General features: G+C 45.7%; 1 long non-coding RNA gene across 1 annotated transcript; it reads right to left on the bottom strand.

Moving 5' to 3' along the window:
• Positions 1 to 9996: 9996 nt before the first annotated feature.
• On the bottom strand, positions 9997 to 26607 carry LOC144177989 (uncharacterized). The gene is made up of 5 exons (XR_013323904.1): positions 26470 to 26607; positions 19488 to 19645; positions 19078 to 19166; positions 17503 to 17589; positions 9997 to 10196 (listed from the first exon to the last, which is right to left on the bottom strand). It is a non-coding gene; the product is annotated as an uncharacterized LOC144177989 (long non-coding RNA).
• Between the last annotated feature and the right edge of the window lie 1290 nt (positions 26608 to 27897).

Raw genomic sequence — 27897 nt, 5'->3', positions numbered from 1 at the left:
AGACAGCTGAGGGAACTTTTATAGTCGCTATTTATCAGGACCAGTTGCTCCTGCCGTCTTTTTTGATACCTTCTTAAACACAACCGAATTGGTATTCATCAATTCAGAAAACGGAGGTCCATTCATGGCAAGCAGTATACGCAAAAGGTAGCGTTTCTCCAGCGGCCAGATGTCTGTATGTGGTCATTTTGTTTTTGCCCCTTCAAACTAATTCTTGACGTATCTTTGCCGTACAACCACTTAATTTCGTCGGGTACGGGCAACCCAGGAGGTGCTGCCGAACAAGTTAATCAAGGCGTGCGAAGGAAGCGCGCATTGGAGGCGAAGCTGCGCCAAAACAGTCCAAAAACAACCATTGCTAAAGCAGACGATAAATCCGTGCCACCGACGCACCCGCCGGCCGGCAGGCACCTCGGCATGGGGAATGCTGGGTAAATTCGCCACGCCATCTACAGTGCGCTCCGTGAGTGAACACTACCGCGCGACACTACCCCCTCCCCCCCCCCGCCACTTTCGCCCTCGCCGCGTTGGGTGTTTATTGTCCCGCGCGCCGCGAAGAAACCGCTGGCGGGTAGAGGTAGAAAACTTTTCTTTAAAACAACGGAAATAAAAACAAAGGCACTATAAGGAAAGACCGCCCAAGCAGGGATGTAAATGAAAATGGAGGATAAACAAACAGGAAAAAGTAAAAAAAATCGGATTTCCTTCTTTCAAAGACTAAGCTAAACTTCCGAGCGTGGCGTTCTTACCTCTACGCTGTATCAATGTGTCCTGCAGAACACTGTGTATTTCTTCGTCTTAGGGAATGAGAATTGGACTGTGTGAATGGGAATTGTGGCAGAAATTGTGGAACGGCACATTTAAACTTCAGGAAAATTAAGCTTCATACCGACAGTAAAAATAACTCATTGGTCTGCCCGAAGAACTTTTATTAACTTCAATATACGGAGTGTAAGATTTTTCTTTATTATCCTTAATTTCCATTAAGGTTAACATTCTAGGCGTGCGCACAATTACCTCTGTCTGCCCATTTGAGCGTATTCCGCCTGGAACGGATTCAAGTAATAAAAACGTTATATTTTATGAATACTAGAAAGGCACCCTGACATTTAGGTGGATTGCTAGGCAAAGTGAACAACACAGTGTTGTGGTACACCAGCTTCAAATAAACGCATTAGTCGGCGAGTTTACATTACACATTACTCCGCTAAGGTAGGCGTGTGCAGACGCTAGTGGCTGTGTAAGCTCAGTCTAAGACCGTTCGCACGACTGTTTAAGCTGGAGCTAAAGAAAAAACTGACCCCGTAATCTGAACAAACGGGGGCTCTTGAAATGCCCATTGCTTATGCTACATGAAGGAGAGAGAAAGAGAGAGAGAGAGAGAGAGAGAGAGAGAGAGAGAGAGGGGAGGTAAGGAGAAGGAGGAGGAGCAAGACGAGACAAAACGTTTTAATGATCAAAAAGAAAAAGAAGACGGGTGGCATCCTTATCTTAGGAAGTCGCAAGAAATTATTTAGCGACACAAGTCCCAAACCATCCCCTCCACCACTTCGCCCATTCCAACATCCACGAAAAAAAAAAATTCCTTCAAGGTGACGCCGCCATGCATTGCACGACATGCAACAGGTGCACCAGCAAGATTTGGGGCCGCGTCACTCCGGGCAGGCACTCCGTCTTCGCTAGGGCTCAGAGTTGAATAATAAATAACTAAACAGCATTACTACGGAAGAAAGCAATCGTTCGGTGAAAAAAATTCCCCGCATTTCCCCGAGGGGAAGAATGTGAAAGTGCGAATGCAGTAGTTGAATTTGCGTGGTTCGGTAATGTTCGCGAAAGAGAGATCACACACACACACACACAACTACAAAGAAAGAAAGATGCATTTATTCACAGACACCTATTTGTGTTGTCGTTGCACTTGATTGCTAGAGCGGATCTCAGCTTTGAAATTTCGTGTCAGTACTCCTTTAAGCGGGTGCATTAGCCCTTCTCACGCCCGATTCCTGGCCAATCCCCCACGTGAGTATGTGCCATGCACAGACACCTATTTGTGTTGTCGTTGTACTTGATTGCTAGAGCGGACCTCAGCTTTGAAATTTCGTGTCAGTACTCCTTTAAGCGGGTGCATTAGCCCTTCTCACGCCCGATTCCTGGCCAATCCCCCACGTGGGTATGTGTCCATGTCAGCGGCCAGGCAGCGCGCGCCCGTCTCCCCCCGTTGCCAAGGAATACGAGGAGATTCCTGGCCAATCCCCCACGTGGGTATGTGCCATGTCAGCGGCCAGGCAGCGCGCGCCCATCTCCCCCCGTTGCCAAGGAAGACGAGGAGCGCGCGCACCCGCTGCTGTTGCTATGCGGACGGCGGCGGAATGCGCACGGCGGCGAACGCTTCAGGCTCGCTTATTAAGAAGTGCATTCGCACTTAAAAGCAAAATATGCACCGCTTCGACCCGCGCCATCGGCCTAAACTTATTCCCCGTACGCCGTAAAGCGTGGAACCCGCCTCGCAAGAGATGACGCTGCAATGCATACTTGCTATCAAAGCGGCGGTGGCGTCCGCATGATTGACGGCAATCTTTTAAATGCAGAGCATTTCTTTAACTCACGATCTCACCAGGCGTTGTCGGCGTGCCTCGGCGTCCGCAACAGCCGTTCCAGGTGCGCCCTCTCCCCCATCACGCTACCCTCCTCGCTCTCAACAACAGGTCCGCACCCCTCCCCCTACATTATATAAAAAATAATACTTACCGGCGCCTGGTTTCGATCCCACGACCCTGCGGGCGGAACGCAAGGTACATGGTGCTCTACCCACTGCGCCACAAAGACGACACAGGATGGAAGGCTACGAACGCGCCTTATATCCTTGACTCATTCAAACTACGTCAAGAAGCTGCTGATACAACGCATTCACTACCACCAACTCCCCAAACACTAAACGTTAACGCAATACACCCACCCCCTATGCGACGCATTTACTCGAGTCCCCCTCGCGGGGAGATGGGCCCTTTTCACTTTCACGCGCGCACGCCGCATGAGCCCAAAAGTTCGGCGATCCGCGCAGTAACATAGCAAGACCACAGCGTGTACGCGGTCAGTGGTAGAGCCTAATAATGTTTCCTCCTGATTTCCCAACAATGGTGGGAAATTCGATTGCGGGCGCTGTCAGGCTGCGGAACTTCCAGAAAACCTAGCCCTAAAACTATGAGCATCAGAGGAATTCTACCGGCATGCATGCAATCAGAAGAGCCAGAGGGAGGGAATGTTGGGAACAGAATTTCGATATTGGGCGATTTTTTTCAATGCGGCGCGCAGAAACACAGACACCCCGAAAACCTAGGTTTTTGCTCATATTCCTTACTCGTTTGAAAAAAATCAAGGACCTAGATAAAAAATCTGTCCGTAACATTCCCCCCGTTTTTGAGAGCGGAAAAAGGTGATACTAACCGCATGAGGCTAGGCCAAATATTAGGCGCGCTATGGCTTCTGAAAGAGCCCATATATTGTCTACGGGAGGCCGGCACTGCTGAACCCTCTTAAAAGTGACACCTCAGATGACGAACCTGCTGATTCTGGCTGGACAAGAGATAACCGCTGCGTCTGCTTATCGCTATTGGCGATCTGTCGCGGCAGAAGCACATGGCTGGCGCAAATGGCACAGCCAACGCCTACGTTGCTGCCCTGCCACCTTTCAAGCAACGGCTTGCCTATGATATTTTCTGACCATATCGAACAGGCAGCGCAAGAAGGACGGAACAAAAGAAGAATTAACGACAACACAGTGTTGAACACTCAACTGAATTTTATTATAAAAACTCCCACCTCCCCTCGCGGGAACCCCTGTGTAGATGCGACACATATGCGGAGCGCCGAAGGGACCGCGCTTTATAGCGCGCATAACGTTGAGGGGACTGCGTAAGCCGGTCCCCGTCGATGACGACTTTGGCGTACTTGTAAAGCGGCGTGGACTCTAGGTGTTTGAGCCAAGCGTGGATGTTGCTTCGCTGGAGAACGGCACACCGGTTATATGCGCAGCGCGCCCGAAGGAGAGGAAACCGCGGAAGAGAGAGTACTGCACATGCGCCGGCCCCAGCGCGTCTGCCGCGGCTGACGCAACGTGCCGCGGCTATGACGCAACACAATCCAACGCAATCCACTTTAATCCAATCCAATCCAATCCAATCCCAATTCAATCCAATCCAAGCCAAGCCAAGCCAATCCAAGCCAAGCCAATCCAATCGAATCCAATCCAATGCCCCTCGCGAGAGAGTGTTCGCTATCGGAGAGGAGAGGGGGTGAGCGGCGGAGAGCGCAGCTCGCGCGGCGAGGCGAATGGCGGAGGGGTGGACAACGCCGACGACAACGACGACGACGACGCCGGAGGGACAAGGCGAGTGAATCAGATGCTCTGCATCTAAAACCACGCAAATATATAGGCACGTTGCGCTGATGCTTGCCTCGCGAGCAGCAGCGCCATTTGCTATATCCTGGTGGTTCGGGGGTCATTTCTGTTGTGAAAACGGCCACCCATATCACGGGCTCGGTTCGTAACGTCAGTGTCGGCGCTGTGTCCCAGACACCCACAGCTGGAATTATCCAGAGTCACGCACGGGCGCCCACACACAGAAGGTATCTAAGGTAACATCATGATAACAAGGCTGAGACGAACGAACAACTTAAAAGTGGCGCAGGGGAAAATACGTCAGTCGCTGCTATTGTAGTCGACCAGTCAGACTGCGGATAACACAAATAGAAGGAAGGAACCGATGCGTTCGTGACGGCGGTCTTTTTTTACACCGTTTCTCAGTGTCAACCCCATAGATCGTTGGCACGACATTCTGCAGGCAGTTGGTGATAACTGCTCCATAAATCTCCGCTCCGTTATCGGTTCCCTAGCGTGCGCTGCCGACAACTTTCGTAGGAAAAGTGCTGCACTCACAGCGGCCTCTGTGCGGTGCAACGTGCCTATACACAATTCTGAACAGCACGTCTCTTCCTATCTTCTCATCCGCGATTACACCACAAGTAAAGCGTTGACAGACTGCACATGTCAAAAGCCGCACAATGCGCACTGCACCAGACAATAATGCATACTCACTCTATCACCTTGGCAAACTAGATTACAACCGACAACATGCAAGTGCCAAGGACCACAATTATCCGCTCCGCGACCAGTCAATAACATATATTCAATTTGAGCTAACGACACTGACGCAACGCTGACGCACTTATCTCCGGGTTTTTTCTAATTTGATACGCTCCAATTATTTCTCGTACACGTTGGTCCTTGTGCTTAGCAATTATTACGGTGTCCTGAAAGACAGGGACACACCCACACTTCGCACAGCGCTGAGCAATATGTGAATATTTGTCACCTTGCAACGTGCGCTTGTGCTGCAAGAGTCCCAGGTTTAGACAGCGCCCCGTTTGCCCGATATACTTTTTGGTGGCATAAAAACGGGATCATATACACCACTGCCACGCTTCAAGGAACGAAAGGCGACACGTGTTTGACTTCGCAGCGTGTATGCTTGGCGGCTCCTGATAACTTGTTGCCAACTGCTTTGCACACTCGACTTTATAAATTTGGCGCAGAGAACACAACATTTAGTCAGCACCATCCAGCAACATTTTTTATCCATGTGACGATATGTGTACATAGGGCATGAGAGAGAAGATTTCCTTTTTGGATTCAATATGACGGCTTTCTCGCTTCAGAGACCCACATTTCACTCATTTCTGAACTTTTCCTACCGCGAGACGCATAACTTGCTTGTCATACCAGCCTTCCTGAAACTTTCCATTTGCGCACTAAAACTGTTAAGATACGTATGCGCACAGGACTCTAGAAATTTGTTGCGGAGATAGGAAACAGCTATGCCTGCCTTCACAATTTTAGAATGCCCAGAGAGAAAGTTCAGTACAGGATTTTGTGACCTAGGGTTGTACTCCAAGCATACATGGTTAGCCTGAAGAACCAGCTTAAGATCCAGGAACTGCATTTGGTTTTCTTGTGGAAGTTCAAACGTGAACTTAAGCCCATAGCCACACTCCTTGAAAACTTTCAGGACATCAGGCACCCTACTAACAACGTGGCACGGTTCCGTAACGATAAGAAAATCATCGACGTACCTAAACACCTTAGTGGCCATACCGTGTAGGTTACGTTTAAGAGTCCTGTCCACTTTCGATAGAAAAATGTCACTCAGGACTGGTGCTACCTTGCAACCTATGCTTATTCCGCTTTTCTGTGTACAATTCATTGCGCCACTCGACAAAAGTAAAATTAAGGTGAAAGGAAAGAATCTCCATGAAACTGCTTACTGGGACACCGCTAGCATTGACAAACTTAAACATCATTTTCTTCAGTGATGCATGCTTTTACGGTTGTCAGTATCTCGTTGTGTGGTATGGCATAGTATAAATTCTGCACATCAACACTAAATACTCTGCAAGTGCCAGAATTTTCCTTTTGCAAAAACCCCACTACTTCTTCAGAGCTTGACACCCCGTTCGGATCTTCCGAGCATCGTCGTCGTCGTCATCGTCACCAGCCTATCTACGTCCACTGCAGGGCAAAGGCCTCTCCCATTATTCTCCAATTACCTCGGTGCTGTGCCAACTGTGACCAATTTATCCCCGCAAACTTCATGATCTCATCTGCCCATCTAACTTTCTGCCGCCCCCTGCAACGCTTGCCTTCTCTAGGACTCTTCCGAGCATAAAGACTTTAATTGCCTCTGCAGGTACGCTGACACGCAAGTCTGCCATGCCTTGTCCCTTACACTATAGCACGGAATGGTAACGTCGGCGCGCGCCAGTATTGCGCCATGTCGCTGCGCGCCGCAGCCGCCGAGCATTTTGTTGTCACCCGTGTTTGATTCCACCGCGCAAATAGCACCGGTTCAGGGTAATCCAGGCAACGAAGAGGACGACGAAAGACCGATGTAGTGCAGCACGCTGCGCGTGCTGGGCATCTGTGCTTTTTGGGAAGTTGAAAGAACAAGACGCTTGCTAAAAAGTCATGCTCCAAAACTCGCACTCTAAAACGTCGCGTAGACAAAACGAAATGTTACAGCAGAGCGTACATTCAGATGAATTTTCTGTCTGTATTTTTAAATAATGTAAGTTTCATGTTGAAAACAGCGCATAAAAGACGAAGACAGAGAAGGGAAAACACACACAGCGCTGGTTTGTTTTTCCTTCATGTCTTTGTCTTTTATGCGCTCATGAACATTCACCAACTTGCCCAGTTCGCCGCGCTCGTTAATATAGGTTTACCTAGAACAAAATAGGGCCGAAATAGCCCGGAAGGACTACTGTCCCATTAGCCCGAGTTTTATTTGCTTGCATTAATTATTTAGCTCACAGCTAAGTAATAAACATTACAGAATTCCCGGCAGCTGCCGATCAATGGCCGTCTAAGGAGGAAATGTGGTTAGGGAGAATGGCTGTAACTGCTATTGTACAGATACTGCATCACAACAAAGCGTAGCATCAATTAGCAATGAGATGACTTTAAAGGGACACTGAAGTGATATGTACACATTGCGCGATTACTTGCGCAAATTGTAGTCTGGAGTCCCCAGGCCACTCTGGGCGCGTTTACGCGATTTTATTTAGTAGAAAAATTAATTCGGAAATGCTGTCCTCCTCTCTTTACGCTCGCCCATTTTCTGCGGCGTTTTCGTGTGACGTCGCGAGGAGCCGAGCTCGCAATTGGCTGCGCTACTGCACGTCTCCCCGGCCTTCAGACAGAGTCAGTCGGCCCAGCGTTTCGACCGCCGGCCGCCGACGGGTCGTCGCAATTCGTTCGCTCAGTTGAAACGAAGCCAGGACACGTTTGTGAATGGAAAAATTGGCCTTTCTTTACTTGGTTAGTTTGTACACTGTATCTAGCTCCAAGTCAAGGTCGCTTCACACAAGTGCTGCACAAGCGCACATGCGACGCTTCGCTGATTGGTACGCCAGTAGGAAAATATTAGGCGTCTTGAAGGCGGGAGAAGAGTCAGCGAAGTCAATATAGGTACTAAGGAAATAAAATCAACTGATATTTTTACCGTACAGCGTAAAAATAGGGTGCGGGAAGCACTTTTTTGCGCTGGGCGAACAAGCACAGCGGTCAGCAGCACGACTACGCATCTGCGAAAGCTTTTCCGTCTACGAAATGCAATTGCTAGGCGTGAGCTATTGTGGAAACTCGGGGGACGCTTACTGCACGAGCGCAATACAACAAATAGTCACCTAAGCTGCTCAAAATGCCAAAACTAAATAAAAGTGTAAACTTGTTGTAATATATGTACCTGATATTAGCAAGGCCGGCTGAGGCCGCCTTGTGGCCGGTTGGGCTGGGGCGCTAGGTTTGTCGCCGCAAGTGTTTTGCAAGTCACAAGTTCGAGTCCCCGCGGGTACGTGCTTTTTTTTTTGTAAGTTCACTTTTTCGTTTTCTGCCGATGTTTTCTACATTGAGTTCACCTTTTTTTGGGCCGCAACGTTCATGGCTCCACGAACTAGTTCACAGAACGCGCGCAGGCTGGCACTGGCGCGCTTGCGAGTTCTCGTTGGCGTGCTGTTGTCATAAGCACCGACTGCTTGCGGGCAGTGGGCACAGGGCAGAATGAACAGACCCTTGGCCTGGTGCGAACACGCTTTTTACGGTACAGGCATGAGTGAGGCAAGCTCCAAATATTGGAGAAAAGCGCATGACATTTGGGCGTCTGCGGGTACGCGGAGGGCGTCCATGCACTGCGTAGGCCTCGGGTAGTTAATGCTACGATTCCAAGCCGTCCTGGGAGGCTTATCTTTACGCATTTTTACAGCTGACAACATGGCAGAAGCGCGGTGCGTTGATTACTGAGTTATTGAGAATGCCCATCCAACAACACCACCGGTTGTGTTTTACAGAACCGAAACCGAAACCGAAACTTGTTTGGTTGCTCACCTTGGGCATCGTCCAATCACGGTGCCGCCTCCTCCCAACGTCACAGCTTTAGTTGGTGCGGCCGCCGCAAACCACGCATGGTAGTTTTTCTTCTTTCGCGCTTTGTAAAATAATTACCGATTTGTCAACCGGATAAACGATGAAAAGTGTGCTAATTTGAGCCAGCCTACGCAGTGCAAGCAAAAACGGGAGCTTGACAAATTCACTTCAGTGTCCTTTAACATTACGCCGCCTTTCAATTATTTTGTGTAATTACGCACCTTACCGTGAGGTTAAAAAAACGCGGTATTCCCATGTGTAGTCTACGGATACGCTTCTATTGGAGGAAAACCGACAGCACCATCTTCGCCCATACGAACAAGTTTCAAGTCCCCCAAGTTTCCTTGAGCTAATTAATTCCGGAGTAACCTTTTCACAAATCACAAAAACGGTTTTTATGAAATTCTTTGGCTGATCCCAGTTTCATTGGTCATGCTTCTTCACAGGGTGAACCGGCACATAACTCCGCAAATTTTTAAAATTGAAGTTTCTTTACTGCAGCGTTAAGGAGATCTTTCGTACGTCTGTTTACTTTATTATGGACAGGCTGAAGCACTACCGACTAGTCTTGTTTAAGGGGATGTGAATTAGCTTCGCATGTTGCGTTTGTAAAACGTTCAGAGTTTTTTGCCGGCACAATTTCAGCCTCAAAACTTCTGACGTTGTGTATTTTGTATTTATTCTGATTTTTGAATTTATTTTGGAATAGCACGCTCTTACTTCGTGCTAATTTGCAAATACGTAAATGCAGCCACTTGTGAGAGATCACTTTTTTGGGCTACTGAAATGTTCTCAACTATCTGCTTTCAAGTAAAAAATGTGCAAATGCCCTGCCGGCTGACTGATGCATTCTATTTAAACACCCTTCTTCCAGAATTGGTAGTTTGCTCAATTTATTTCATCATACCATTTCTGTATATTAAACACGACGACACTTACCTAAAAGGCTGTGCCTGTGCAACGTAAGTCATGTCAATTTACTGGATTTCTGTTTCTGCAGGGAACTGAACGTGCAACACAAGTCATCCAGCGCGTTTCTTTGCTTGGCACTCTTCTCTTGAATACACTTCATATGTTTTGGTTGGGCGGCACTTATCATAGAAAGTCTTGTTGCACCTGGGAGATTCTGTCCCAATAGCTTCATCTCTTACCCACACACCACATAGGAGTGTGTCTGTGTCCAACCTTTCAGCAACCACTCCTTTACCTTTAGTCAGCGCTGGAAATGTAAACAGCAATGATTTGTTATACACAATTGAAGAAACATCAGTGCATCATGCATGTAGAACGGCTATCACCTACATCGCTTCCTAGTATATACTGTTTGGGTGAATTTTACGTTGTACCTAGCAACACTTTCTTAGAACACAAGACATATTGTTGTTTTAGGTACGTTACAGTCGCTTGTGTGCTTTTATTTATAAATACACATTTATCAAAAACACGATTTCCAAGCAGAACATGATCTTTGCGGGTGTAAAGGTACAGACCCCGCGAGCTCAACACACGATTCATAAAAACCAAAGTTAGTAGCATCGATACGACATCAAACGCTTTGCTCAGAAGCTATCATGCCGCTTCAGCTTTCATGTTACAAACGTAATTCCCCGAAGTGCATTTGAAAGTTTCTTTAACTGTGTAGGGCAATTAGTCTGGTGGGAGGTCTGCATTAGAAATTCTACTTGCAGCGACGCTCTGGAATAAAGCCAACGCGCCGATTTTTGTTAGTGATGTATGCTTTCCCCTTCCTAAATCAAACACAGCATTGCGGAATATATAGTTAACAGCATTAGTGTAATTCTTCCGTAAAACGCCATTCGTGCGATATAGTGTCAGTTCCTGCATTAAATTTCTGCAGAAAACCTGAAATAATATCTGTATCTTGAAGAAACCATCACCCTCGGTGTATTATAAACATATAAGGCGACAAGCAATCTACCACTGCATACTATGGCGCAAAGAAAGCAGTAAGCTCTTCATCATTTTTTTCCGGTGAGCATTTTCAAAGCTACGTAGATTGAGCTAAACCTTAGGTGCAAGTGATGTACAAAATCTCCGATTGTTCAGGCATTAGCTCTTAACCCGCAAGCTGGACTTCGAATGATTCCGGAACATAATAGTGGACACATACATTACAATAAATGTGCACAAGAAGTGACCACTACTGGGGTTCCTATGGAGCAAAAGTTTTACACGAAACGTTTACCTAGGAACATTTTATTTCCTAGATTTTTATTTCAATGGATTTATTGTGCAGCGTTACCGAGAAATTCACTGACGAATATATATACCTTGATGCATTCACCGACGAATAAAATACCTTGATGCAACGGTTCAGTGCTCCTACATACATTTTTTGCAATACCTTGACGCAAACAATTCGAGTGACACAACGTTACCGTACAGATACAAATTGCCCTAAATTTATAATACAAATAATTATATATTATTTGTTATGAGGACGTACAGTTATTTTTGTGTATCACGGTTTGTAATATCATGAACACGGTCGGCCCCGTCCCTGGCGCAAGCAGTGTTTTCCACCATGTCCCAAGCAGCGACGTGTGCCGCGGCTGCCTGGGTAACTGCCAGAGGCCTTTTAGATTAATTAGTAGTGCACTGTATACCACTCGCCACAAGCACACCCCAACTAAGCGAACAAATAAAGGTGCGCTAATCCGGCGCCATTACCCACCCCTGACCTCCGCTCATTCAGTTGCCTCTTCTGAGGGTCGCTAATCGCCTCCTCAACTTTCCTTATATTTGCTTGCATTGTATTTTTCCTCGCTTTTCTCCTCACACTTTCTTCGCTACCTCCGTCATTCGGCATGTGCTGCACTTCGCGCTAGCTTTCTTATTCTGAAGTAGCAAGGACAGCCGGGCAAGTTCGGTGAGATGCCATTTTGAGCATTGCTATCGAGACAGGGACGCAGGAAGGAGGGCGGCAAGGCGATGACTGTCAATAAAAGTTTAACTCTAAAGAAACGTAAAAGCCTATTCGGCATTTCGTTTAGTCTCAGCTGCTTAAATGGAGTGTTGTTTATTAATCTGCGAAGTCTGGTGGTTGGGAGTCATTGCAAAGCACCGTTTCGCGATTACTAGCGCTTGCTGCTTGAGAACCACAACGTGTACTGCATTTTCAAATCCAGGAGCTCGGTTGCCCGTACCAGATCTTTCCAGGCTCACCATTTTGTTTGTGGCGCTTTGCTGGAGCCTTTGGCTGGCAAAGATGCCTAATTTTGCTCCTTGCTGATATTGCCGACATGATGTGTTCTGAATAATATCTCAATAACGTAGGTATCACCCGGCAACGCAGGTTTTAATGTGCATCATTCACAGTTATACTGAACAAGAATGAACGTGCATCGTTCGATACAACTGCTCTAAAAATTCGTTTCTCAAACCACTGTAGCCGACGTCAGTCTTCTGTATTCTAATCTGGCGCTTCGTTCCCATTCTGCAAGCTCCCGAGCATAAAATAGTCTAGCAAAAACCAAACATTTAAACAGCCTACTTGTTTCGATGGTAAGCTCTTTTGCACAACGACACAAAGCATGTTTTCTTTTGGCACTGTCATCATATTCTCCAGTTACACAAAGCTGTTTTAGTGACAGGCACGGGAAAAACAACAACCACGAACTCTGTTCACAATAGGACATCATGAATGCATCCCCAAAAAGAAGCTATGCAATCAGCACGCAACTGTTGCGAGGGGTTGACGGATTGGCTTGCATGCGCAAGAAACCACGCAGAATAATAAACGCTGTATCGGTGAAAAAAAAAGACCGGTGGCTTAGATCAGCTAACTCTGGATATGCAAAGAGAAAGGTTGGTTAAGCCTGCACCGCTTATGGTGTTATGCGAGCCGAACAGCTCGCTCCTTCTCAATACCCGACGCCTGCATCGAGAACGCGCATTTCCGCACCCTCTCCATGTGAAGCATCTTGCCAGGCGATATCCGCGGTGTGTGCGGACGCCGCTTAAAGACCGCGGCTTAAAGCCTCCCGCTCCCGTGCAGCACTCAGATACAACAGCCCAGCCTCATTTTTATCCATGGCCAAGCTCTCACTGACTGAACGCTCCTCTTAGTCATGCGCGCCGCGAGTCACGTGGTCAGGCGGCTACCCAGCTGCGGAGACGCCATGTGCCCGGCCAGCGGCGGCGGCTAGCGCACGCGGCGGAGGCGCAGCTTGGCGCTGCGAAAGCTGTGCTGCGTCGCCAAGGATACGGCGCAGCTGCGGTCAGATGAAGGTCAAAATGCTGGGGACGCGGAATCGCGGCTCGGCTGTGTGAGTAATCCAAATGGGTGCTATTTTGGGCTAGTTGGTGATGAGATGTAACGGAAGCAACAGCGTATATTTTGACGAAGGACGGTTACAAACACACACCACAAGCGCTGACTGTCAACTCATCACTTTGTTACAAGTTGTGCAACATACGTAGCCCTTAATGGAAAGAAAAACAAGCGCGTACAGAAGAAAGAAGATTGCCTAATCTATCAACCCTTTGTGGCATCACGGGATTTATCGCCACATCAGCTTCTCCCTGGCCTCCAAGAATGCGATTTGCTTTTGGTGACTGCTATGGAAGGCCCGCTGACATCATCATCACCAGCTCTGCAACCCGTGCAGCTTCAACCAGCCCCCTCGTGGTTTTGTTTTTTCTCTTAAAGATTACTGTTGTCCTTACAAACTTGGGAACACGACCAGCACAGAGCATAACACCACACGACTAGCACAAGACCACCAAAGGACAGCACGGCCAGCAGACGACTGCACATACCTGAATGCACGCTCTGTGCAGGTCGTATTCCCGAGTTTCAAACACGACACTAATCTGTAAGAGCAACAACCACACCACGAGGAAACTTCTTTAAGCTGCAAGGATTCCGAGAGCTGGTGATAACTGTGTCAGCGTGCTTTCGATAGCTATCACGCAAAAGGAAATCGCATACTTGGAGGTGAGGGAAAAGCGGATGTCGCGATAAATTCAGTGATGTAATGTGTACAGAGTTCAAGCAATCTTCTCTCTTCTGTACGCGCTCGTTGTACTTTCCATTAGGTGCTATTTATTTTTTGTAACTTGTAATAAACTGATCAGCTAACAGTGAGCATTGCGGTGTGTGTTTCTATCCATCCTTTGTCAAAAATGTGCGCTCTTCTTTCCATCATAGGTGAGAAAAGCTTTGCTTTAATACGCCATCGCAAAGCGTATAATCACGCACGCACAAAACCAACTTTCAGACTTCCGAAGCAAAACAGCTTTTTTTTTCTCCTCAGGCAACACCCTACATCTGAACGGTACAATTTGCCGCTATCAGTGGGTTTCTATTGCAAACGGCGCCACCCTCACCCGTTGCTCAGCCTTCGTGCTCGTCACACTAGCCAGCATTTTAGGCAGCATACCACTCGAGCGCTGCCTGTAGGGTCGTCAATGAAATCCCCCTTGCGGCCCATTTTGAAAGCTGCCGCGGGACGCTCAGGCCCGCTTCCCACTCTCACCGCTGATTTTCCTGCACTTTCACGACGGAGATTTACCGTTTCATTGCGTTCAAAATACATAATAATGTGTAGCCGTCACTCTTTTCGTAAATGCGGTACATTTAAGAGAACGAAAATGTTTCTGACGAGATCTTAGTGTGGTACATTCGGTTTGCATGAGCGCCAGGTGCGTCTCACAGACAGGCATCGTGAAGCCGGCATAGGCATGGAGCTGATTGCAATTCCACATCCCTGAAATTTACTGACAGTGTCTCCGTAAGCAGCATTTCCTCAGATGGTCCTGCTACTGCTATACACTTTGATGTAAATCAGGTTTGTAGGCTTATATAAACTAGGGGAGTCCTCATGCCTGACACCCCCCGTTACACTTGCCAATATCATACCTCGGATAATGATCACTACCCTGGAGAAGTCAATGTGGCAGAAATTCCCCCAGAAATTCTACGAAAGAATTACGGTAGATATTATATCCGGGGATGACCACACCACAAAGCATTCAATGCTGAATCGTGAACGGCTACAAACATGCGAGAGTCTGCAAACATTTATCATCTGCTATACATCCTCGGCGAGGGCGGCGACATGATTAGAGAGTTAGCCGCGTCAGCGGCTAAACGCGTCTCGGAAACATCACCATAAGACACAGGAAGCCTGCAGAAACTATAGGAACCCTGCCACAGTGGCTCAGCAAGGTGAAAACGTCGGCGAGTTGGTGATGCATGTTGAAAAACAACGCAAACCACAAGACAGGACGATAGCAAGAGGAGACACGAAGCGCTGTATGCCCTCTTGCTATCGTCCTGTGTCGTGTCGTTTGCACCGTGGTTCAACGTGGTTCAGTGGCTAAGGCGTTGTGCTGGCGCGGGTTTGATTCCGGGCCACGGCGGCCGCTTTTCAGATGCAGGCGAAAAGTAAAAACGCCCGTGTGTTCGAGATTTCAGAGCACGTTAAACATCCCCACATGGTAAAAATTATTCCGGGGTCCTCCAACGCGGTCCGCCTCATCGCCTGCGTCCCGCCAGCCTGTTGAACCTACAATCAATCAATCAATCAATCAATCAATCAATCAATCAATCAATCAATCAATCAATCAATCAATCAATCAATCAATCAATCAATCAATCAATCAATCAATCAATCAATCAATCAATCAATCAATCAATCAGTCAATCAATCAATCAATCAATCAATCAATCAATCAATCAATCAGTCAGTCAATCAATCAATCAATCAATCAATCAATCAATAAATCAATCAATCAATCAATCAATAATTGAGTCATTTGAGTTTGCAGACCACAGATTCTTGCTCAGTGAATCTGCAGAGCTCAAAAAAATAATTGAAGAACTACAATGAGGGAGTTTTCCTCTGGGATTGAAGGTAAATATGAATAAAACTAAAGTGATTTCAAATAAACCAGTTGAATGCGCCTTTTCCAGCATAGATGACAATATACTGGAACAGGTAGAACAATGGAACTACCGAGGCCAGATGGCAAATGCAGATCAGAACCACGAGAAAGAAATCCGGCACCGAATGGGAAACGTTTGGGGTGCATTTGGCAAGCACTACCAACTAATGAAAAGTAAGCTACCTCAATGCGTAACAAGAAAGGTTTTCAACCAATGCATGCATCCTGTGATGACATACAGAGCGGGAACTTTGCGCCGTACGAAACAACTAGACGGAAAGGTTAGGTCCGCGAAACGTGGCATAGAGCGCATAATGTTAGGTGTAACACTTGAGGACAGAAAAGCAGCGGCCTGGATAAGGGAGCAAGCTCGAATAGAAGATATTATAGTTCCAGTTAAGAAAAATAAATGGACTTCGGCTGGGCATATAGTGCAACGAACTGACCACCGGGGAATCACAAGGGCAAGAGAATGGACACCGAGGGACGGGACCAGAAGAAGAGGAAGGCAATTAAACCGTTGGACAGAAAAAAAGAGAAAAATTTGGAGGCAAAGAATAGACTCGCACAGCACAGGACAGGAGCGGGTGGATTTCAATCGGGGAGGTCTTCGTCCTGCAGTTAACCGAAATAGTCTGTTGTTGTTGATGATGATAGTTTATCAATGTATGTGTGTTTTTCTCGCATACCGATTCAAACCCTTCTCCTCCTACGATTATTATCTTATTGTGAAAACGAACATGTTCACATCGAATATTTAGTTTTGAGCAGACCAGTTTTTTTAAAATACTTTTACATACAGTGCATGTATCGATGAAGACTATCAAAATATGCAAGAAATTGAGAAGTGTAACATGCGACTATACAAATAACACTCAGCCACGTAAGAAAAGCTGACTTAATCGGAAAGGAAACCTTGCTTTTAAAGAACTGCTATTTTCTTCTATTGTTGCACTCGCACATCGTTGGCTATAGTTTCTAAACACTGGGTTTAGTAATGAGCAAGCTAACCTCTAAATCTCACGCATACTGCGGTGACATTAGGTAAATGGGCATGGACGCCCACCGGCACCACCAGAGCAACCAGCTAAAAACGTACGAAAAAAAGACTACAGAGAAAAAGAAGGCCGGGTTTTAAAAAGAAAGCGAAAACGGGAAAAAAGGGGCACAATAATACACAGTGTATGAAGAGTTTGTGAAAAGCATAAAACGCGGATCGGGAAGGGAGGGGTGCGGAAGGAGGAATAGAAGGAAGGAAGAACCTACTACCGCGAAGCCAACAGAACCAGGGAGGGACAGGACAAAATGCGCCATTTATTAACATCTCCAGTTAGAACTGTGCCACTTAATGTTCAACTCAGTCGATTACATTAAAACCTAATGCACTTTACTGCGGGGACGTGGGCACCAAGAATGAGTTTTCTATAGAGATAAGAAGAAATTGTTAGTATAGTTTAGGGAGATCACAGATGTAAATTGTTGCCACACAGCTCCTGTGGGAGATACAATAACAACCACTTACGCTTTAATAATAAAAATTATTCACTGCAATATTAGGAGCGCGTAGGCTCAAAAACGCAAACACATCAATAAAACATCACGGTCTCCGTTACCTGGTTTACTGTAGAGAAGGTTTACTAGTTGTAAGACAGTGCAGTTATCATCGGTGTAAAGGAAACGGTACGCCGCTTTCGGACTTCCTGCAAAGAATTACAGCGCATATTCACACGGCAAGCCGTAAACAAATGGTAAACCCTCTTTACCGGACTAAATCCAGGAAGTAAATGTGGGAATAAAATATACACTGTGATATGAAATTGCAGTGGCGTTCAGGTGAGAATTAGGTTGGTTTGGCTACTTACTACTTAGACATATGCGGAAGTGCTTACGTTGGCTGCTATTTCTGGCTTGCTAAATTCGATCCTTACGTTAACATGCTACGGTCAGCCCAGAGTTTCTGGGTTTAGCAGTGCGGTTATCCTGCCGGTAGAGATTACAGTTTGCACTGCATAACATAGCGTTGAGAAATCCAACGCGTCACAAATGTACCTGTTTTTTTCGGTGAGATCAAACAAAAAACGACCAAGGTGAACAATGCAAATTTGTTATTTCGCCGAGTCATGTATATTATGACACTGGCGCACTGCGCCTGGAAGGCTCGGTGCCTCTACAGTTCAGTGAAATGAAAATGCATCGTCGGCTGCATTGGTATTGCGTCGCGCACCCTGTGTCGTTAAGGGTCCTGTAAAGTGTGTCTACGCATGTGGGCCCATTCGTTGTCAACGCCAGCCGCCATCGAAATGTAGTTACATTTTCTCTAGAATGGAAATAGCTGTGCTCCATTAGTAAATTGACGCATCTGTAGCCTGCAAAGCGTCTTTAAACGGGTAGTGAGTGTGCCAGGGCTTTCAAAGTTTCTTTAAAGCTTTCTTTTGCAGAGCCAAAAACACTTCTGCAATAAGAGTGATTCAAAGTGTTGATTTCGCTTTTTAATTTATTTAATATTACGTAAATGTTTTACAGCTGTAACGAGAGTAAAACCACTTTTTTCTGTTTGTTTCTAAACTGGGACACGCAAAGTAATTAGAATGTTCAAGAGTCCGATCCTTAAATTCGAGCGTGATGCGTCCGCGCCCTAAATGTGTGGCAGCTGTGAGGAAATAATTGGCACTCGCTGTACTCGTGATCCGGCAAAACGCATTTTTGCATAAAACATTATCGTATCGTATAAAGGAATCATCGGCATGACGCAGTTGTAATGAGAAAACTTGTCGCTAAGTTGCACCTCAAAAGGGGGCTGGGAAGATGTTTGAGGTACCACTTAATGATCTTTTTAGGTACCCCGAATAGCCTTGGTCCCTACCTCTTAAATAAAAATTCGGCACTGATGCGACTCCTTGAAAAACTGGCAACAAAACTTGAGACACACCAGTAAACCAAGCGCCAATAAATTCTTACGAGTGTAAACTTTCATAGTTAGGCCGTGTCCTTATTTGCATACGTAAACTGTTCCCCATCTCAAGAATTTGTTTTCGCATGCATGTTCAAAAGACTGCCGTTAGGGTAATGACGGCAGGTCCACTAAAAGTATATGCAACCTGCCATCGATCTTCGTCAGTTGCCCTCACATACTTAACTACCTGCCATTTACATTACGCTCAATATTGAGCACCTCTGTGCATGCATACCACTTCCGGCAGTCTTGTTCATAAAATTGTATCTTGAATGTCCTCGTCTGGTCTCTTCATAAAACTGAAATGTCCAGTTAAAAGACATCCTAGAAAGAAAACGACGCAAAATATTAGCAATGCACTAAATTCCTCAAGCAAACTCAGTATATACAAGTAATGGGCGCTGCTACCAGGAAAACCAAAATTGCCTAGTAATTGAAATACCCACGCTTGATAAATATAACGCTTAATTGCATAGTTGTTTCGCAGTGTAAAAATTTAATTCTATCTTCGCCAAGGTTCCCAGCTATCAAAAGTAATATTTTTACGTTAGCAGCTATCAGATGTACCCAAATAAAAAACCTTTATTTCAAATTATTTTATTCAAAATACGGTAAGAAAACAATGAATAATATGAGGCAACATACCACGTCTTCGATGTACGATTAAAATACTTCATTGCTTCCGTCACCTGGTGGGTCTCGTTGTTTTTGACGATTGTAGTAGCGCTAAGGCAGGGAGTAATCCTTTCGCTGATATCGTAGTTCCGAATTATCTGCCGAATAGTGTTTCCAGCCTGCAAAAACTACAAAATGGAAGTCTTTATATGTTAGCCGTATGTGAAGGGTGTAGTTAGGCAAAACAGGGGTGTTTTATATTACGTGTACAATGGAGGAGAATGAAGTTCAAAGCATTGGTACAAAAACCGAAGGGCATTTTGGGTTGTGTACAAACGAAATAACCCCGTCTTTGTGGAAACACCATTGCCACATGTAGATTTGGTGTAAGACTGCAAATCAAAATACACGTGGCATCTTTGCAGAAACCACTGGATCCTTCCTATATATATGAACGAAAAAACCTGGTACCCGTTACACCAAGACCATTCTGACGTGATCAAAAAATTCTGGATATTTGTTGTGCCATTGTACATTAAGGTAATCATCGGCGAATATGTTCGTGTAAATTTGTGTACTACAACCACGTAGAACCAACGGAAATACACAATGTTTTTTTTTTAATTTGAAATTTTTGCGCTAAAAAGAGCTCTAATAACAGGAAATCGTTCGTTTCTTCCAATAACAATTGAAAATCGCCATGCACACTCCCGGAATATTTGTGACCCTCAAGAGAAAAACAACCGCGTACGTTAGTTCTAAATCAGGTTTAATATTTACTTTACTGTTACATAACACGCATTTCCGGAAGTCTCACCTTCGGTTTTTATTTAGCGTTGTTAGAGGCAGCATTATTAATACACACACATATTTCACCAACACTCATACAACAAAATTCGAGCATGTCTGTACTACGTTTACCGGCAAATTTGTTTTACCTGCTTCTACGAAAATGACCTGTACTGTTCTGAAACGTACTCTCAGGATATTGCTAGCGGTGAAATATGTCGGCCTGCAGCTAAATGCTCTTTCGAAGACTGAATGTGTTCCACTAAGGGCCACAGCCTTTAAACAGCAGAGCTCTTTAAGCTTTCGCTTCCGTCGTGGTGCGCTACCAGAAAAATCAACACATCCGAGCGCACGTGAGCTTGCGCCTCATGAGGAGCTTCCAGCGTAATCCAGGCTTGCGTGGGAGCTTGTACCACGTGAGGAGCTCGAAGAAAAATACCAAGAAAAAATACCGAGTGCACGTGAGCCCGCGCCCTGTGAGAACCACCCCGCGTGGGCGAGCTCGGCCTTCGAGAACACTCTGCACTGTGTTCATGGTGGGATCTGTCGCATTCTGTTCTCTTCACCAGTTTCCGTGCATTCGCGCCTAAAGTGGCGAGCACGGTCGCCGAGTCCGCGCTACTGACGCCGAGTTCGCGAATCCGGTTGCTGTAGATTCTAGCGCGTTCTAACGCGGTCCACCTTCGGAGAGATGTGAAAACCAACACACTAAAATTTCTTACACCCTTTTTGGCCGAAAAGGGTGTAGAAATCTTGGGCCATAGCGCACACCTTTAAAAGGTTTTTTGGCTAAAAAAGGTACAAAGATTAAAAAAGGGTGCTCATGTGAACAACCCTAAAATGGGGCAAGGTTGCTTAACACCTTAAAATAGGGGGTTGGCAGTGCAGCTATGCGTGCGAATGTGGATCGGCGGAGCGCACAGCATGACATACAGATATATTCAACACGAACGAAACACCATTCAAAACACGAATTATTGAGCAAGAAAACCAACGGGAAGCACGGATACAGCAAGTGCATACTTACTATGAAATACATGCAGAGATGCGTCGCTCAGGAGCGATCCGGTTTTTTCGCGGCGCTCATTTTGAAAAGCGGGTGAGCCGTGGCTCAGTAAAAGTGAGCAGCGGTTCTTTTGGAGAGAGGGATCACCTTCTCGATTGCTCAGTGACCCATGTCGAACGGGGCGAGCCAGAGCACAACCCACCATGTAGGAAGCAAAGCCAACTGAACCGAAAAGCCGGGTCAAATAAGCCGGCTCTTTGGAGTTTCGCGCCATCTATTATCGACGCGAGAAAGCAATTGCCCTGCTTGGCTAGTTGGGCCTAATTTTCCAAATTAAGCCCAACGTTATAGCAGACAATCCGAGTCAGGAGACCCGGATCATTTGAACGTTATTCGGCTCTACCGCTTAGTATCTTAGCGGAAGAGCCGAACAGCCGGGTCACGTGAGCCGGGTCTTTTGGGCAAATTTCGCGAAATCTATTATGGGCGCGAGAAAGCAACTGCCCTGCCGGGCCAGGTGGGACTAATTTTTGAAATTCCTCCAGCGCCTCCTGTCGTGTGAGCACACAGACCGAATGACGAGAGCCGGATCTTTTGAGCCGTTCTTCGGATCTCCTGACCCGCTCTTTTCGAGAGCCGCTTTTCTCGTAGCCGGATCTTCTGAGCCACTCTTTGGGAACAGTCGTTGAGAGACCGCAGCGGCGGCGGCGGTAAATGGCAGATTTGGAGGCCACAATAACAGCAGTTAAAGAACCGTGTCTGCATTTTGAAAGTAATAAAAAATTTTGCAGTGGCTTAGCTCGGCTATGCCAGGGTATACGTAGCGTGAGCTAAGGTTCAGCACCCGTACTTCAACTGGATTGGATTGCAATCCAACACAATTCAATTTAATCCAATCCAATGCAATCAAAATCAAATGCAATCTACGCCAATCCAATCCAAGCCAAATCAGATCCGATCCGATCCGATCCAAACCAATCCAATGCTTCTCGCGCTTGCGCAGAACGGCCCTTCACGGCACACGCGAAACCGCTCAACCTCCGCCAGTGTAGCTTACGCTACAAAAATGGACTCCTGTGACCTATATGACTCACCACAGTTACATTTGAGCACTCAGCTATAGTCCGAGTCAGGAACCAACCGGATCTTCTGAGCCGCTCAGTTGTGCGGTGGTTTTCGGCTAGCGGCAGATCTTTGGCAGAGCGGCTCTCCCAAAGAACCGCTGCTCAACGGCTTCTCGCTCGATCAGGGAACCGTTCCGAATCAGGTGGCTGTGGACGAATCGTGCCGGCACGTTCTGGTGGAATTACTAGAGGCGTATCGGCCGACCCATCCCTGGTCTTGTGTGCTACTTTCGCGTCATCTATTATCGGCGCCAAAAAAGCGGACCCGTCTCGCTTTGACTGAACTGAGGTAAGGGTTGTCCACAAACCACAATTTGTCTTTCATATATTACGATTAGATTCTTCTGTCGTGTTTTCACAAGTTCACAAAAAAGTCATTTTAAAGACGATAGTCTTTCTTGGGCTACTTAAACCCAGAAATTTTGGTCTGTGTGTATGTCGGTCTGTCTGCCTGCCTGCAACCCGATTCAGCCACCCTGCCAAAGTAACACTACGCCTGCGCAATAGTCTTGTATAGTCACAGCTAAATCTACCCGTCTAAGTCCGGTTTAATGTTCACACTTGTCAACATTATTGAAGAATAACAAGACATTACGCAAATATAAGACAACAAATTAATACAGAAGTGATATTTGCAATGTTTCTTTATAAAAAGCCATACATGCTTGTTTTTTGCGAAATAAATACTTCATCAACTGCAGGAAAAAAATTCACTCCACCGTCACCTGCTGTCGCCCGCGCCACTATAGCTTCTTCCGCCATTTTAAGAAATCAACTGGCAACAGTTACTAGAGGTTCCTCTAGATAGGTCCCACGTTCTGTTTCCAACGCCTTTGGAATAGGGAAACGCGGTTCTATAAACGTTGAAGTAGGGCGCGTCAATTCACACGCGTCTTCACCGTACGGCAGCGTTGGCATCGAGACAAGCGGCCTGGAGCAGTGGAACGCGTCAAATTTAAAATGATTTAAGCAAACCTTTGGCGCCTCTACCTAGGGAGGAGCGCGACGCAAGAGGAACAACATAAGAGGTGAGCGGGAAAGCGCAGTAAGGTTTTTACTTGGCAAAAGTCGATAAAACTATCGTCTTTTGTCGACATTTGCAACAAAAGGAGCAGGTACGCGGCCATTTTTTTCTTTATATAACGTCCCAGAATGTTCTTGAAATAACGCACACAAAAACTTTGTAATGATGGTGAAGATCATTTTTTCTGTAAAAGTACACCAGATTCTGTGACAAAAGAAGGGTTCCATAACAAGAAAACCGCTCCCGCCCTTCAATTAGACAATCATTTAGATTACGCTTAACACAAGTTAATTAACACAGTAATGAATGAATGGCTAAATCAATGAAACACGATAGCGCTTTATGCCGGGATACACCAAGATTTTACTGACGTCATAGCCGCCGCGGAATTCACGCCAGTACACCTTTGCTGAAGCGACCCGCCAGCAGGACGTCGCTTTCTAAGCACACCCACAAGACAGCCGCCGACCGGCAAATCATGATCAGCTGCAGATTTCGCAGCACATTTCGCTTTCGTGTTTTACCATTCCTTTGACACAGGAATTAACCACATTTTTTTTACAACTGAACACCTATTTCACACCCTTTCAACACCGTAGAGAAAGCCAAGCGTGTTGGAGTTGGTCGACACCCTTTTCGCCACAGAAATATAGTCTTTTTAACTTTAACAGTTGAAATTGATGTTTCACGTGTCAGAGCTAAACTTGGGCAATGAGGCTCACCGTATATGGTACGAGCGATAATTGCCCGCGAACAATGTTTCTTTGCTTTTGACCATTTTTTACAGGGTGGAGAGGAGGGTATGAGCGGAGCTCTGGATCTTCACAGTGCAATTATACATGCATGCATGGCGTTAACCATTCAAAAGTTGAACACTTTTTCTACACTCTTTCAACACCCCACGAAAACCAAGGGTGTTCAAGTTAGTCAGCACCCTTTATTCAACACAAAAAAGGTGTACAGCTATGAAAAGGGTCTTTAGCTTCAAGAAAAAGAGTTTCATGGCCTCCCAACGCCATTTTTCTAGTTATATAACACCCCTTTTGGTCAAAACGGGTGTAAAAAGTTTAGTGTATACGGACAGCGCGGTCCGGGCCTGACAGTCATAGAGGAGTCTCAGCGGCAAGTTCGGAAGTTCATGTGTGGTGCAAAAGCCAGGTCTCCGACGGAGGGACAGGGGCTGCCAGCTCTGCTATTTTGCCAGCCTTGCACCATAAGTAAACCCTGCGCCAAAGTGTTTAAGTGTGTACTTAAACGGAAACGGACTGCAAGACAGTAGCTTCCTTGCATACTGAAAATGTAGGACCATGTAAGCAAATTGATGCAACATTCCTTGTCGAGCAATTATTTTGGGGGAAAGTATAAAAAAGAGGGCGAATCGGCAAAAAGCAATCTTCTTGTGGGTTTTAAAATTTTGGGTTTGAAGAAACCGGCGGGTCGACACTTCGCTTTTTAAAGACTCCTACATTCGGTCGCAGGAATAATCAGTGTTTCATCTCTAACATACCAAACAGTGCAAATTAAAACAGGGGCAAAACGGCTGCTTTATTTCCTCCATATACGTTAAAATGTATACTCACAGGGACAATAAACGCACCCACTACCAATAGTGAAAGAGACACCGAAATTTAACCGGTTCGCCTACCGGCTCTAAGATAGCAAAACTATTTCCGAAGTACTTCGGAAGTTGCTATAGTCGAACCTTAACTGTCCGGAACAAAATGAGTTCTCCTAAACCTGAACCGCAACTGAACCGATAGTTTTACGGTTGTGCGCACTGCACGTATTTCAAGTTTTCAGAGAGCCTCCGTTAGGAAATATACAATATTAAGCTTTCAATGCCTTTGCTCAGCACTAGTTTCTTAGTGGGCCCATTTCCTAAAATAGTCCTGGTACTACTTGTGGAGTACGCCTTTCTTTGTAGGAGGATTGCAGGCACAACATTTCAGGATTGCAGGAGGATTGCAGGATTGGAAGATTTGATAGGGATTGCAGGCACGCCTTCGCGGCATTATCGATATTGCCGTGTGAGCTGTACTCTGCAAGAATTCGTGCCCAGCCTTGACCCACTACCCTAGCCTCGAGGGGGCAGATGTTGATCGGACTATGGGCAAAGAAGAACGGTTAGGAGAAATACCCACGTAAAATTCTTAGCTCATTAACTACACCCTCCATCGTAGCCACGAGATTGCACGTGCGTGCATACTGAGCATCACGTACACGTATGGGGCACGGCGCAGCCACCTCGTGCCATTCAACATCACGGTCACGTGCGCCGCGTTTTTTGACCAGACGAACATTGTTAGATGCCGTCGCTTATCGGCGAGTCACCATGAGAAAGTCCCGAAGAGGGCGTGTAATTTATAGTCTACGTATGGTGTCCCACTTACTCGTGCTCTGAAAATAACTCCGTCTCATTCATTTAGCGTGCCTTGGTTGACCCATGTTTACATACTTTGTATTAGAACTGATTAGAACTTTGTATTAGAACTTTGTATTAGAACTACCTACAAATTGACACATTCAGAGCACCGGTAAGATAACGCTTGCCGTGTCTGCCTTACATTGTTCCTTCTTTAATGGTCATAAGTCGCGAAGCAAACACCGCATCCTGAAGGTCTGTAAGCTCCAAGTCTAGTATGACTTAGACCATTGCATGTTCTAGCGTCAGCCATAAGAATGAGAGTTCCTTGTATACACATGCACTTATGTTAAAATATGGACTGTGCCCAGTTTCTGCAGAGTTATGGACATTTTCATCTCCGAATAAACGTTACGAACATAACGGAAGCCAAGCCACTATGGTTGATGCTACTACAATATTGTTATTGTGGTTCGTGTGGCCGTACACATCAGCTTCAAGTTTTAGCAGCCTTTTTTTGTTGATTCACACCTACAAAGACTAAACGTTGCTGTACACAATTTTCTACGGCTCTGAATAGACAAAAACTTTACGTTTACGAACGCTTCAAGCTACCAACGCTTAGGGTAAGAATAAATCAACTGAAATTCTTTTTCGCTCAATCAAAGAGCAAGATCCTTCTGAGACGTGAATGTTCAGTCACCTACCTTCCAACCATTAGGCACTTCATGGCAAGGCTTGCGAAGTCTCAGAATTATGACCAGACCAATTCCCAGCAAAATGGCCGACAACGCAGCCATAGTGTTACATAGAAGGCTGCAGAACGCTTATGTTGAGGCAAAAACACTCGAAGTGGGCAAGACAATAACGTGACTACGGAGACGTAGGTTCCACTTTCCGAGTGTGTCTGCCAGCGTGTAATATGTATGTGTCATTGTTCATTGAAGGCATTGAGTGTGAAATGTTCTTGCGTATTGTAACAAAAATAGAATATGACACCATACAATTTAAACGGCTGTAACGGGCCGAATTTTTCTTTTTCTTGAACCGAAATAGTTCTCGGTTCTCCTTTAAAGAAGAAAATTTTGTTTATAGTTTGTGTAGTTGATGTTGTTTATTACTTTTGAAAGGCATACTTCCCCTGCTTGAAAAAATGGAAATAGCTCCACGCTTGTGCCTGACATTGTTCTCTCTAAATTTCTCCATGGGAACAGACTTTTTTATTTTCCTTAAATTTTCTTTAATATTTTTTTCTTGAGAGTGTTTGCAGAGAATAACAAATGTCTATTAAATTCTTATGTCTGGAGTGTAGCATAGTTGCACTAACGAGTACCCTAAGATGCATTTATCATAATTGTTGCCGAAGGTATTTCGTTACACCCATGCATACAAAAAGCAATTGTGCGGGATTTATGATTGATGGCAGTCGTGGGTGTATCAAACTTATCTGTCTGTTTGAAAATAACCTAATATCAGGATAACAAAAAGTCCCGGGGGAAATCCCCTGGGAGTTTTGCAAATTACCTTTCTGTTTTTACATAATATACTAACATGATAAAAAAGTCCCGAAGAAACTCTTCTGCGAGTTTTCTACACAACGCGGAAGTATCTGCTCTGGGTGTGCAAGAATGTTTCTGAAGTGAAGTGAACGTCTCGACTGGGAATGTCCCATTCCCTACGGCCCACGATCCTCAACTGTATGTCGTGCCTCATTTGAGGTAAATACTTGAAGAAGATCTAAGGAGAGTCGGTTCATCTTGCTGGAAAAGCACTCAAACCCACAAACGAAGAAAAAAGCTGATAACACGGGGCCTATTTACAGATTGTAATGATATGCGTAAGCCCTCAAAAGCCAAAGCAAAGCAACTAATAAAAAGTGAGGGAGGCGTTTAGGGGCGCAAGAGCAAACAAAATGGGTGTGCATTAAAAAGTCCACGAAAACAAAAACGCAAAAAATACTTGTACTGCGTGTGACTCGAATATTGAGGGAGCGCTAACGCACCCTTAGCTGCTCTTTGTAATTTGTAAGTCGTCTATGAATTTCCCAGTCATTTGAAGTAACAAATGCTTGATGTGGCGAGTTGGTACATTATGCTAAAACGTTTAGCGCCCAGTAATTTTTTTACCTCAGTCAT

The sequence above is a fragment of the Haemaphysalis longicornis genome, unplaced genomic scaffold, assembly GCF_048455015.1.
Source record: "Haemaphysalis longicornis isolate Haplotype H1 unplaced genomic scaffold, Haemaphysalis longicornis Haplotype H1 scaffold_37, whole genome shotgun sequence".
Taxonomy (NCBI): Eukaryota; Metazoa; Arthropoda; class Arachnida; order Ixodida; family Ixodidae; genus Haemaphysalis; species Haemaphysalis longicornis.
This window is presented reverse-complemented; position numbering and strand designations above follow the sequence as displayed.